General features: G+C 41.8%; 1 protein-coding gene across 1 annotated transcript in view; it reads right to left on the reverse strand.

Moving 5' to 3' along the window:
- The window catches only part of TMEM150B (transmembrane protein 150B), a 65,064-nt gene extending 52,852 nt beyond the window's left edge, over positions 1 to 12,212 (reverse strand). The window contains exon 1 of the mRNA XM_063435560.1: positions 12,186 to 12,212. The gene's annotated coding sequence lies outside the window, so the exon portion shown is untranslated. The remainder of the gene's footprint in view (positions 1 to 12,185) is intronic.
- Positions 12,213 to 14,052: the final 1,840 nt, after the last annotated feature.

The raw sequence follows: 14,052 nt of genomic DNA on the forward strand, positions 1-14,052 counted from the left end.
GCATTCTCTGCATAACCCTACCCCCAGCGTTTCCTGTATAACCCCACCCACAGATTGAACACACCAATCTAAGGCAGCTAAAGAGGAAGAGTGTGACTGAGAAGAGACAATGAGAAAGAATGGCAACATGGTATTAAATGCCAGATACAGACATTGCTATACATACAATAACAGACTTACAGACAATCACCACATACACACACACAGACAGACACTCAGACACAGTATGCACATACGGCAATGCACACACTTAGATACAGTATACACATGACACTGCTATACACAGACTGCTATATAGACACAAGGACATACATTTCTATACACAGTATACACATATTAACACAATATTAAAAAGATACTCAGACAGTACACACACTGCTACACATACCCAATGCTTCATGCACAGTCAAACATAGTACACATACTGTAATCTGTGTTTTTCTCTTATGTCACTCTCTGTAACATTGCATAATATTATAAGCATTCTAAATGATTCAATACTGTTTGGAACATTCCAAATGATTTATATACAAAATTCCCATAGACTTTAATTGTAACTTATGGTATTTTCGAACAGTATTGAATATTTTTGAAAGTTTATTATATCGAGGCCATAATGTGATGTCATGCATATTTATTTAATTATGCAAATGAGCATGTCTGGTATTTTTCCCAAGAAAGGAGGCAACCTACTTCATGCTGCAGAGGCCAGTTCTGTAACTAATAAAATGTAGTTTTTTAGGGATTACTAAATATACTTGCAGTGGTGTTATGTAGCAAGCAGATGAACAAAAATGGATCTCACAATTTTAAAAGTGAACCTGTCATGTACTTTGCCCGAAAACACATCATATATCAAAGAGATACATGATGTATTTAAAGGAACACTACAGTCATCAGAACAGCTTAAAGTAGTTTTGCTTCTACAGTCTGTTCCTGCATACTTCAGAGAAAAGGCAGTGTTTACATTACTGCCAAGGGACACCTCAAGTGGCAGTCACTCCGATGGCCACTGGAGGTGCTTCCTGTGTCAGTGTGCCCAGTGTGCAGCACTTACATTTAGCGTCTACACACTCTCGACGGAGACGCTGAACGCTCACCATAGAGATGCATTGATATATCTCTAGGAGGAGTTGCTGATTGACGCAGTGCAGCATTTAGCAGAGCATGCGCAATATCCACTGTACTATGCTGCAGAATTTGTTGGTGATTTACAATTAATAATAATAATCTCCCAATGCTTTCCTATGGAAAAGCATTGGATTGACTGAGATCATCAAATTTGCGCAGTGCTGTAAAAAAAAAAAAGTGAGTAAAACTAATTTTTTAAAGTAAGGAGAGGGGGAACAAGGTCCTAAATTATACTTTGAAAACTATAGTTTCAGGAATACACGTTTCTATTCCTGACACTATAGTGTTCCTTTAATGTTTATAATTTTGAGATATCGCATGCGCAATATCCTTTGTACTGTGCTGCGGAATTCGTTGGCACTTTATAATAAATAATTAATAATAAGTAACTCTAACTGTAAGCACTATAGTTGCGGTGTGCTGAGACCGGGCCCCTTTCGGTTGGCTGGTAGGAAGTGACAGCCGATCACTTCCTTCCAGCTGTAAGGAGAGAACGCCGCATGGAATGATGGGAGGATGAGGCACACACAGGCAGTCTGGGGGGAGAGAGACAAAGACTGTTGCAGCAGACCCCACACTCTCTTCCCTCCACCAGCAGCAGGACTGCAAGCCAGCCACACTCCTGGAAATTAAAGGTATGTTAACATGAGGGTGCAATTTAAAAAATTACATTTGTATGTTTATGTATCATGTCAGATTGTGTGATTGTGTGTGTGTGTGTGTGTGTATCTGAGTCACAGTGTGTGTGTGTGTGTGTGTGTGTGTGTGTGTGTGTATCTGAGTCACAGTGTGTGTTTGTGTGTATCTGAATCTGTCACAATGTGTGTATCTTTGTGTGTGTTTGTATGTGTCAGTGTGTATATGAGTATATTTGTGTTAATGTGTATGTATATATGTGTATGTATTTCAGTGTGTGCATCTGTGTGTCAGGGTGTGTGTGTGTCAGTGTATGTGTGCATGTGCAGACATTCAAGCAATCAAACACCAAGCCAACATGCAAATAGACTCCTTCAATCTAACACAAACCTTAAACACACCCCTGCATTCAAACTCCAAAATTATATAAAAACACATTCCTTCATTCAAACACCAATACTACACACAATAATATATAATTTAAAAGCCAAACACCCCCCCTCCTGCAATCAAACGCAAATATTACATACAAACACACACCTACATTTAAAAGCTAACACTATATACAAACACACCCCTGCATTTAAACACGAACACTAAACACAAGTACACCACTGCATTCAAATGGCAACAGTACATACAAATACACCCCTACTCTATACAAAAACATGCTTACATTCTAACGCACAAACACTGCTCACAAATACAACCCTGCAAGGATGGGCAAATAGTAGATCCCCAGCTGGTATGGCATCTTTAGAGTTGTATGACAAGTGGGGATTTACCTTTTGCCCATTCTCGCACTAGAATGGGCCCAAAAAAACCTTCTTGCACCAGAGTCCTCTCTACATGAGTTCCATCACTGGGGAGTATGATCTGTTTTTAACAGGTTTTACTCCTGAATTGCTAAAAAAAATATCTCCTAGCACAATGTGTATGTATAGTCAGCAGCTACCAGGCACAGCATCCACAGGTAGGAAGGCTGGGTGGATTTAAATGTAAAAAAAATGTGAGTGTAATGAGTGTATGAGAAAATTTGTGTGTGTGTGTTTATGTGTGCATCTGAGAGTGTGCATCTGTCAGTGCATTAATCAATCAGTCAAAAAAGTGACATAAATTGGTGAGGCAAATGTAACACAATATATATATATATATATATATATATATATATATATATATATATATATGAAATAGTATCAGGGGTGCACTCACAGGTCTTTGTGCAAATAAATTGTGGTGTAATGGAACAAAACTTCAGTTACATCTGCAATACAATCCAACAGATTCTATTACAGATGTAAGTGAAGTTTTGTTCCATTACACCACGATTTTTTTCACAAAGACCTGTGAGTGCACCCCTGATGCTATTTGATATATGCTCAACGCGGGTGGCACCCAGGCAAGTATTATTTTACTGAATCAGCGACTAGGAGAGTGCCAAGATGTATGAATGTATATATATATATATATATACACACACATACATATATATACATATACACACACACTCTTTCAAAAGAGCATAGGTTATATTAGTTATTACAAATACCCTTTAAAAATGCACTGTATCTGGACTACAGTTTTTTTTATTTATTTTTTATTTCAGTTTTTCTTTATTTTCTTAAAGATGAGGTTTTGGGATACAGAAGAAAAGAGGGAACATTCAATTGTTACATATAAGGGTTACATAACATCATGTGCATGCACACAAACCTTTATCAATATTTTAGTGCTGTTATAGTTGCATGTTGGAGTTCCAACATTGGTTCCGCTAGATGTTACTGGTTTGGTGTCAGTCGAATGGTGTTGTTGTCTCTATCTAGAACCATATAAAGGGTTGTGGATCAACTAAGGGTTGGCAACTTGCCGGGGGGGAAGGGGCTTTGTAAGGGGGGGAGGGAGGTGGTGGAGGTCTAAGAGGGTCCTGTCTGGTACAGTGGTAATTCCTTGGTTTCCTTGTGCTCTGTCTTTGTATAAGGTGGTTCTGCGTCTTACCTTATTGTCTAGACCTCTAGATGTCCAACCTTGGAGTGCTTAGGTGACCTTTTCCCCTGGGGGTCGTTTCCAGAACTCTTTCCAGGGCTCCCATCTTTGGAGATATTTATACCGTTTCCCCAATGATGTCCAGTGGATTTCCTATAGTTCCCTAGTTCGTTCTACCCTCTGTACCCACTGCTCTTTGGATGGTGTGCTGGATTTCCACCAGTGTAGCGGGATAAGAGCATTTGCTTCCCCCAGTAGGAGGTGTAGCAGCTGTTGCTTATGAGGTTGCGCAAATTTAAGAGGCCAGCCTAGCAGAACCTGGGATGGGGATAGGCGAGTCAGTGGTTTCAGTATTTTAGTTATTTCAGAAAGTATGATGAGCCAAAAACCTTGTATGTCTCGACAACTCCACCAAATATGTTCTATATCACCTTGACTATTTGAACATCTCCAGCATATGTTACTGATAGAAGGCCAAATTGAGTGTAGCAGGACTGGAGTCCTGTACCACCTGGTGGCTCTTTTATAGAAGGTCTCCCTGTGTGCCACACTGATCAGGGTTTTGCATTTTAAATTCTTTATTTTTGGTGCATATAGTAAGTTTAACATACTCACTAGCATTGCCCCAACGGTTTTTGCCGGCACATCAATCAACATATAATAACATCACATCACATCAATGAGCGTGTCATGTCTGTATGGTCTATGCATGGCCCTGACAGTAGGTGGGTCTCCCAAGATCATTTCGGTTATGTCTGGGGTGGGTGTCCCCATGAGGCGGGTAAGGAGTGGTCCCCCGCGTCCCCCCTGAAAGTCAGGATTGTCTGTAATAGGGAAGAATCTCTAGAGTCCCGGTGACAGTCCCCATAGGTCTTTGTACCTTCTCCATATTATGAGGACGTTGTGTGTGAGTGGGTGTCATGTAGGAGTGAGCTCTGTAAGTTGGCATGTCTGCCATGGCAGGGTGTGTAGGGGGACTGATGTAAAGCTCTGTTCTAGTGCGTACCTAGATTATTTTCTGTTGGTATCTGTCCATTCTTTTAATCGATTGTGCAATACTGCTACATAGTATTTGTATAGATGGTGAAGCCCTAGTCCGCCTCTGCCTGTGGTGGAGGTTAGTGTGGTGAGGGCTATCCTTGCTGGTTTGTTGACCCATATGTAGTTGGTGAAAATTTTCCGCATCTGTATGAAGAATGCCCCTGGGAGAGGAATAGGTAGGGCCTGGAAGAGGTATAGTATTTTTTCGAAAGGATCATCATTTTTAGAATGCTGATCCATCCCATTAGGGAGAAATAAGGTAGATCCTACTTTTGGAGGTCTTGTTTAATATTGTCTATGAGGTGGAGGTAATTTAGTTTGTATAAGCTGTTGGGTGACGTGGTGAGTCGTATCCCCAGGTATGTCAGTCCGGTCTGAATCTAAGGGAAAGTATGCCTTTGTTGAATTAGTATTTGCAGGGTCGGGGGTACCGAGATCCCTAGTATTTCGCATTTGTCTGCATTAATCTTAAAGTTCGAGAGGGATCCAAAGGTGTGAATCTCGTTGATTATGCGGATACCTTCACCTCTCCTCCATGATGTCGATATCCCTGTATTTTAGTGTGGGACCTGATTGCTGTCAGGAAAGGCTCCATGGCCAAGACAAATACAAGAGGTGAGAGGGGGCAGCCTTGGCGTGTGCCGTTGCTTATTTGAAATGGTGCAGATAAGTGGCCGTTTACTCTGACATTGGCTGAGGGTCCCCTATAGAGAGCCTGTATCCAATTCCTCAATCTTGGGCCCATCCCCAAAACCTCTAGGACTGTAAATAAGTAGGACCAGTCCACCCTGTCGAATGGCCTTTTCGGCATCTATAGCCATCAGTAGAGTTGGTGTTTTAGTCACCGTTGCTTCATGAATGACGTTTAGAATTTTCGTGGTATTATCTCTAGCCTCGCGTCCAGGCACGAAGCCCGCCTGATCAGGGTGGACTAGGTTTGGTAAGAGAGCCTATAGCTCTATAGCATTTTGTGGGGGTCCTTGCCTGGCTTAGGGATGATAGTGATAGATGCCCGAAGCATTGGAGGTGGTAGAGGAGTTTCATGGGTTAGGCCATTTAATGTTTTCAGAAAGTGAGGGGACAGTTCTTGTGTGAGTGTTTGGTAGTATCTTGCGGTCAGTCCGTCTGGGCCAGGGCTTTTACCTTTCGACAGTGCCTTAATTGTGGAGAGCAGTTCCATATGTGTAAATGGTTCGTCCAGTGCGTGTGATTTGTCGTCTGGGATCTTGCGTGGGAGGTTTGTATAAATATATTCCCTCAGGTTGTGGGTTTGTTCATTTGGGGGGATAGGTTATATAGATTTGTGTAGAAAGCGTTGAACGCCTTGGTTATATCATCCCTAGTGTTATGTTGTCTACCTGTATCGTCTGCTATTTTATCTATGAATCATCTCTGCTCTTTGGCTTTCAAGGCTCTGGCCAATAGTTTCCCACTTTTGTTGCCATGGGCATAGAAAGTGCCTCTTGTCAGTTGAACTGATCTATATGCCCTTCCGGTTAGTAATGATCTTAATTCTATTCGTAGGGCTGTTTTCTGAAACTTTTCGTTTGTGGGATCTTGTTTGTGTGTGGCCTCGGCTGAGTGTATGTCTGCTGTGAGAGAATCCATTTTGTGAGTTCGTTCTTTTTTGATTCTAGAACCCCATTTAATAAGGGTACCTCTGATAACTCCTTTGTGGGCTTCCCATACCCAAGGGTCTGATATCTCAGTGTTCCTGTTGTTTATAAAATAGTTGTCTACAGTCTGTTGCAGGTCTTCTAGTACTCTGGGGTCATCCAGGAGGGTTTGGTTTAGTTACCAGTGTGTGGTGTGCTTGGGCTCTTTCTGGAGGGTCAGGGATATTGGGGCGTTGTCCGACCACGTGATGTTACCTATGCATGCTCCGTGTAATAGGGGGAGGTGTCTATGGCTAATTAGGAACATATCTATTCTTGAGTAGCTTTTTTTTTTGTGTGTGTGTTTCAACTTTAAATTTAATAAAGTGACATTATTCACGGGCACAGAACAGTAAAAATGACGATGTTGAAAAGTCCCAGCATATTATCTGGAAACGATTATGGCTGCAAGGGCTGCATTTGCGACAGGTGCACTTCTTGCACTGGCTGCATTGTTTATTCGCATCTTTTTCAATCTTTTCTTATTGTGTTTCTTTGCAAAACGCAGATTCTTCATGGTTTAACAAGGTGAAAGCCTGGTATAGAAATAAGTATAAAGGCAGTGAAGGGGTTAACCCTAAATAAATATTGTTGAAAGCAAAAAGAGGAGATTCTTCATGAACTTTGGATCAACCCACTTGAGAGATTCATATCTCTGTGATCTGGGCTTCTTAACGCCATTTCTGTGCCATTTACAGGATTGGTTGTGGGTGGTGTGATTCTTGGACTTTGCCATGATCAATCCACTATTCAAGCAGCGAGATTCACAAACCGGAAGAGAAAGAACGGCCCCAATGCACGCCGGGATGTTACACTCTGGAGTAGCTTTTGGCTGTCTGAGAGTAATATGAGTATGAAAACTGTAGAGAGATTGTGTAGATTGGATAGTTCCCCTTTAAAAGAGAAAAAAGGGGGGACGCTCCCAATCGACCTGGTATTTGGAAAATAACTCAAATTTTATAGACATGTACCTTGGATGTGTCCAAAAGGAAAAACGGTATCACTAAAGAAAAAGCATATAAATATTGGAAACACTAGACAGACCTGTATCCTAACATAGGCAGTGAGACACTGTAACTTTATTTAACAAACTGTAGAGAGGATACAATGTGTCAGTGTCCAATAAATGCTTGATGTTAAAACAGATCCTAAGTGGATATATCTCAATACCCCAATACCAGTAAAGGCAAATTATGCTGAAATGAAAATGTATGGTGTTTGGAGTTCTTTTCCAAATACCAGGTCAATTGGGAGCGTCCCCCCTTTTTTTCTCTTTTAAAGGGGAACTATCCAATCTACACAATCTCTCTACAGTTTTCATATAAATATTAGGGTCCAAGCCCACATTTAGGTGGAACTGGTACCACCACCCTGACCCATTTTTCCAAGTCTCTAATCCAACAATTTGTGGATCAGGGACGACGGGATTTAATACTTAGCTTTCCTACTTGAGTAATATGAGTAGTCTCTGTCTTGGGGATGCATTATACGCCAGCAATCTACTAGCTGGTGGGTATGTAATACATTTGTTTAGAGTCAGTGGATTTAGAGGAACTATCAATCAAATGGTCTAGGACCATATTCCAATCTCCGCCCACCAACACAACACCCTCAGCAAATGCGTCCAATTTGGTCAAGCATGACCGTATATAGGAAGCTTGGTCTGCATTAGGAACGTATATACTTGCTAAGGTTATAAGAACACCATTATACACCCCTTTAACAAACACAAATCTGCCCTTAGGATCAGTTTTAACCCCCTTTTCTATGAAAGCAGCATTGGAGGCTAGCAGTATCGCTACACCTCTGGATTTCTTTTACGTATTATTACTGTAGTATGCTATATTGTTTAGTTTGGAGTGAATTCTTGGTTTAAACTCTCCCCTAAAGTGTGTCTCCTGTAAGAAGATTATTTCGGCTCCCTGTCTATCTATTTCTTGTGCTGACATTGTGCGTTTCATTGGGGAATTTAGTCCCCGCACATTCAGGGACATTAGTTTAGTTTTGGTCATGGTAGCGATTCCAGCGGCAGAAGCTTATCGGACGAGTCAAGGACTATACCATTTAATGCTGTACTCTCTAAGATGGTAAAGGCAGGGTCGGTGCTGGGTGGGTGAACCGGGGAAAACCATAAACTAGTTACACGATTTTGACATAGAAAGGTCATCTCGGGTGGCGAGATTGGCGCTGCACTTGTGGATAACACTTCGTGTCCACAAGTAGGTTTGAGGCGCCTCTCTGGGGGTGGTGGCCGGGATGCCTGACCGGGGGTACACAGGAGTCCCATCGGGGGAATCATGGGTATCATATAACTTCCCCTTACTCATCTAATCGGAGGGGCTTACAGGGCAAGTATTTAGTGTGTCATCGGTTTATACCCCGTGGGCCAGGCCGCTAAAGGCCATCAGATTTGAGTATCGTTACTATTCTCATTTTGTAGGGCAATAGAGCCTGGTAGCGGCAACAATGTAAGTTTCTATAGAAAGCATAATATAACATAACAACTCAATATTGGCAACAGAGTGCGGAGATTACTTAAGTCCATGAGCGTTTCATTCTAAGGTGAATGTATACGGTATAACATTGAAAAATAGAAAAAAGGAGACATAAGTGTATAGTTATACGACCGTAACAGTTCTAAAGCTGGTGCTTCCCTGGTTGAGGCACTCGTGTCTGCTCCAGGATGGTTTTGCCTACGCCTTTTCCTCTGGGTTCTTTGCCATTTGGGCTTTTGTGGGGTCTGCCTTGTCGGATTGCCCGCGAGGCCCGTCCAGTCCTCCACTTCGGACGGCGGGAGCTTCAGTGCCCTCTGGAACTCAGGTACATCCTCTGGAGGTTGACTGTCAATGCAAACGGGAAGCTCCATCTGAACTTAATTTGTCTCTCTAGCAGGGCCTGTGTAATGGGCCGTAAGGCTCGCCTTGCTTGCAGTGTGGATAATGACAAGTCCTGAAATATGGTCACAAAATGGCCATCTACTGTTAAGTCTTTGTTTTGTCGGGCTTTGTGAAAAATTTCCTCCTTCAAAGGGAAATTGTGTATACGGCAGATAAGGTCTTGTGGCCTATCAGGAGGTAGGTTTCTAGGCCTGGCAGCCCTGTGGGCTCTGTCGAATATAATGGCTGTATCATTGGGTCTGGCTAGGATGCGGTTGAAAAGGGTGGTTAGGACCTGTATGGGGTTTTCTGTGACACCCTCCGCACTCTCCGGTATGCCCCTCACCCGCAAGTTATTTCGGCACCCTCGGTTATCTACATCCTCCATTCTTCTTTGTAGGTACCTTATTGCTTCAGCGTGTGTCTCCTGTGTGGTGTATGATTCAGCCCGTTGTTTGTCAGTGTTCTCTGCTTCTTCCTCTAGGGCCTGCACTCTGGCTCCGAGCTGCTGCACGTCTGCATTCACTGCCTGGAGTTTCTCACTAAAGCTGTCCTCCAGTTTCTGAAACATTGCTGCCAGGTCTGTTTTTGAGGGCAACTGGGTCAGCAAAGCCCGGATATCATGTTCCTCTGTGGAGCCTTCTGATGCCGTCAGACTTGATTGCTGGCTGCCTCGTGTTTGTGCCGCGGGCGCCATTTTGTCCTGTTTTTGCGGGTATGTTTGTTCGCCGAAATATCGTCTCAGGGAGGTTTTGGCTGACGGTGTGTCTGCTGCGGGGGCATTCCCCGTTGTATTGCGATGCTTTTTAGTTGCCATTGGAGGTTTGTTGTGCCGTTCTCCCGGTCAGGGCTGGAGCTCAGCGCTCATGCGACCATGTACTTCAGCTTCCAGGCCACGCCCCCCCCGGACTACATATTTAATAATTTTCTGCCAGATACTGCCTAGCAGAGAATTATATACACTGATTAACCACAACATTAAAAGCACCTGCCTGTAATATCGTGTGTGTCCCTCATGCTGCCAAAACAGTTCTGATGAGTGAGCATGGATCTCTTAAGACCTCTTAACATGTCCTGTGGTATTTGACACAAAGGCATTATCAGCAGATCCTCTCAGTCCTGCAAGTTGCGAGGTGGAGCCTCCATGGATCAAATTTGATTGTCCAGCACATCCCACAGATGCTCAATCAGATTGAAGTCTGGGGAATTATGGGTCCAAGGCAACATCTTGGACTCTTTGTCATGTTGTTCGAACCATTCCTGAACAAGTGTGGCAAGGTGCATTATAATCATATAATTGTTTTACTTTTAACTTGTTAACTTCTTCAAAGTGTTGAATGTTCACATTTTCTAATAGCACATTGTTATACTGAATATAGATATATATATACAGGGATGTATTTACTACAATGCAAACAAGGCATTTGCCTAGGGCGGCACTTTCAGGGGGTGCGCCAAAAAATGCCACTCCAAGCTCCCAGACAAATGCCTTGTTTGCCTCTTGTTCTGGGGCTGTCCACCTTACTGTGAGTGAGTGTAACTGTCAGTGTGTGTCTGTGAGTGAGAATGGGTGTGCATGTGAGTATGTGTATGTAATTTTATGTAATTTTTGTAATTTTATGTGTATCTGAGAGTGTGTGCCTGTCAGTGAGTGGGTGTGTCAGTGTGTGACTGTCAGTGAAAGTGTGTGTTTGTTAAACAGTGTGTGCCAATGACTGTATGTGTGTGCCAATGACTGTATCTGTCAGTGAGTGTATATCATTGCATGTATCAATGAGGGCATGTGTCTGTCAGTCAAAAAAATGGCCTTGACACGAATTGGGGGAGCAAATTTAGATTTTAGGGGTGCCCAAATTTAGTCGTGCCTAGGGCAACACAAATCCAAAATACACCACTGTATATATATATATATATATATATATATATATATATATATATATATATATATATAGTCTTGCACTCCAACTTACTGGTGTCTGACTGGTGCTTGTCAGCATAATATAACCGAGTAGCATAGAGACAGCACTCCCAGGACTCCAAAGGTATTAAAAATAAAATATAGCTTTTATTTTCTTCAATTAAAAGATCAACGTTTCAGTTTGTCACCCAAACTTTCATCAGGCCCTCTGTCGTGGAGGTGCTGAAACGTTGATCTTTTAATTGAAGAAAATAAAAGTTATATTTTATTTTTAATACCTTTGGAGTCCTGGGAGTGCTCTCTCTATGCCACACATATACATATATATATTTTTGGTATTATGTCACAACCTTATCTCATCTCAAACAGCTCCCTCCTATTTACACAAAAACAGCTCACATCTCTAACAAACAATCAGGCCACATACCAAATACTCTTTACCTCCTAGACCTTTTTTCTCTCTCTACCAGTTAGCCACTAGTCCTGCTGGCTAGATGCAGCTACACTGTTCCACATACAATTGTAACTAGAGACACCTGTAGAAGTTGGTTTGTGTAAGGTCAGTGCAATATGTCACATACGAGTATTTTTTTTCAATATTTTATGTTCTTTGTTTTCATTTAAAAATGTGATTATTGTAGAGATACTCCCAATTTGAGTTATGAATATTATTATTACCCATCAAAATGACGAGTACAGTTATGTTTGAGAAACAGACAGAACCCATTGCAGAAAGAGAGATAACATCACACACTCATATAGACAGTGCATTTTAAAGACAATACATCTTAGATCTAGCAATGTGGTAATACATCTTATATCTAGCAATGAAATAAATCTAGTTCTTCATTTACACTGGAATATTTTCGAAAACATGATTTGTAAGAGCTTTGAATTCTTTGCTGTAATAGACAAAAAAAGTAACATTTGTGTTCTCATACCTACCCAGTTTGTTTCACAATTACTGTAGATAAGAATGAATTCTTTCGGCAACAATAAAACAAGCAAAATAACAGCTCAGTGAATGCTAATATTCAGTCTTTTAAAACCTTAATGCTTTTCAGTCTTTACTAAGAGAACCGCAAGACAAACGCTCTTAATATAATACTTTCAATACACCAATAATCTCATTGTTTCCTATCAAACTTTATGGGCATAATTAATTAAACTGGCACTTGAGAACCCCTTGGTTCCAACAAAATTGTACCACCAGTATAAACACTTGATTCTATGTCACAAAAACTATGATTGACACATTTAACAAAAACATTTTTTGAAGGTAGGACTCAATCTGACAATCTCATTCATTTACTGCAGGAAATATACAACATAATAATTAACTACAAAGTCATCTTTCCACAGTATATCAAGGTCAATTATATTCTCAACAATCTGTTACTCTTAAGTTTCTTAGTTACAGCTTACCTTTGTGTTGTCTTGTTATTGTTTTCTCATACAAAAGAAATTGTATAATAGAGATCTTGTATATTCACAAGGGATTCCTAACTCCGGCATTGTATCAACTGTCCATTAAGGTAAATGCAGACCACACCCACCAAATTACTTAAGAAAAGGTGAAAGTTCAGTTCTGTGTTAAGTAAGCAGTAAGCACTACGAGATAGTAGGAACTTAACAGATTAAATTCACAGTGTCTTTAAAAAACAAAAAAAGGAAAAAGACAAAAAGACAAAAAAAAAAGCTTCTGCTTTTTTGCTATTTTCTGCGATATTACTCGATGCTGTTCACGCCTGGTATTTTTGGAGCTTTGCAAGTGTAATTCATTCTGCAGAGCTCATCAGAACTAAGTGACCCTCTTTATTCCTTATCAGAAGAAACAGCTCTGGCATATGAAAAAGCAATAACTAAATTCAAATTCATTAAAGGGACACTATAGGCACCTAGACCATGGGTGTCCGCAGGAAGGCGTAAAGGGCGCACTTTCCCCCCCTCCCCCCCTCCCCCCCTTGGATTTTTCAGCTTGTGCAGGTTTTTTCTTTTCAGATTTAGAATACACTGCAATTGGCCCTCCTCTGCATTTATGGGATCCTTTACCATGCGTCACAAAATGTCTGACCACACATCGCAGCACAGATGATACTAAATCTTGAAAAATTGATAATCTTGCCCCCCCCCCCACTGGATTTTTCAGTTTGTGCTGGTATTTTTCGTTTGAGATTGCAATACACTGCAATACCGGCGCCAGCCTGTAGGTGGCGGTGTGTGTGGAGAGATGCAGGCATGGGAATCTACATCTTATCCCTGCTTCTCTCTCCTGACTGAATCCGTGGGGGAACAGCACAGAGTGCAGCTAGCCACTCCAACACTGCAGAGACAGCCTACAGATAAGGTAAGTGAGGGATGGGGGGGGGGGGGGGAGGGAGGCAGCAGACTACAGGAAGAGTCAGCAAGGAGCAGGAAGGTAAAGTAAGAGAAGGAGCAGAAATGAGCAAGAAGGGTCAGTAAGGAGCAAGAAGGGTCAGCAAGAAGCTGGAAGGGTCTGCAAGGAGCAGGAAGGGTCTGCAAGGAGCAGGAAGGGGCAGCAAGGAGCACAAAGGTAAAGTAGAAGAAGGAGCAGAAAGGGTCTGCAAGGAGCAGAAAGGGATCGGAAAGAGAAAGGAGCAGAAGGGCGCAAAAGAAGCAGAAAGGTAAAGGAGCAGAAGGAGCCAAAGAAGAAAGAAGACAGTGTCAGAAGAAAAAAGAAGACTGTTAAAGGAAGGAGAAGAAAAGGAGAGTGGAGCAGGAAGGACAAGTTAAGTGATCTCTCCACTTCATTCTGGACACCACATCATAAGGCTTTGGTACCTGGGACTGG

This window comes from Pelobates fuscus, chromosome 11 (assembly GCF_036172605.1).
Source record: "Pelobates fuscus isolate aPelFus1 chromosome 11, aPelFus1.pri, whole genome shotgun sequence".
NCBI classification, from domain to species: Eukaryota; Metazoa; Chordata; class Amphibia; order Anura; family Pelobatidae; genus Pelobates; species Pelobates fuscus.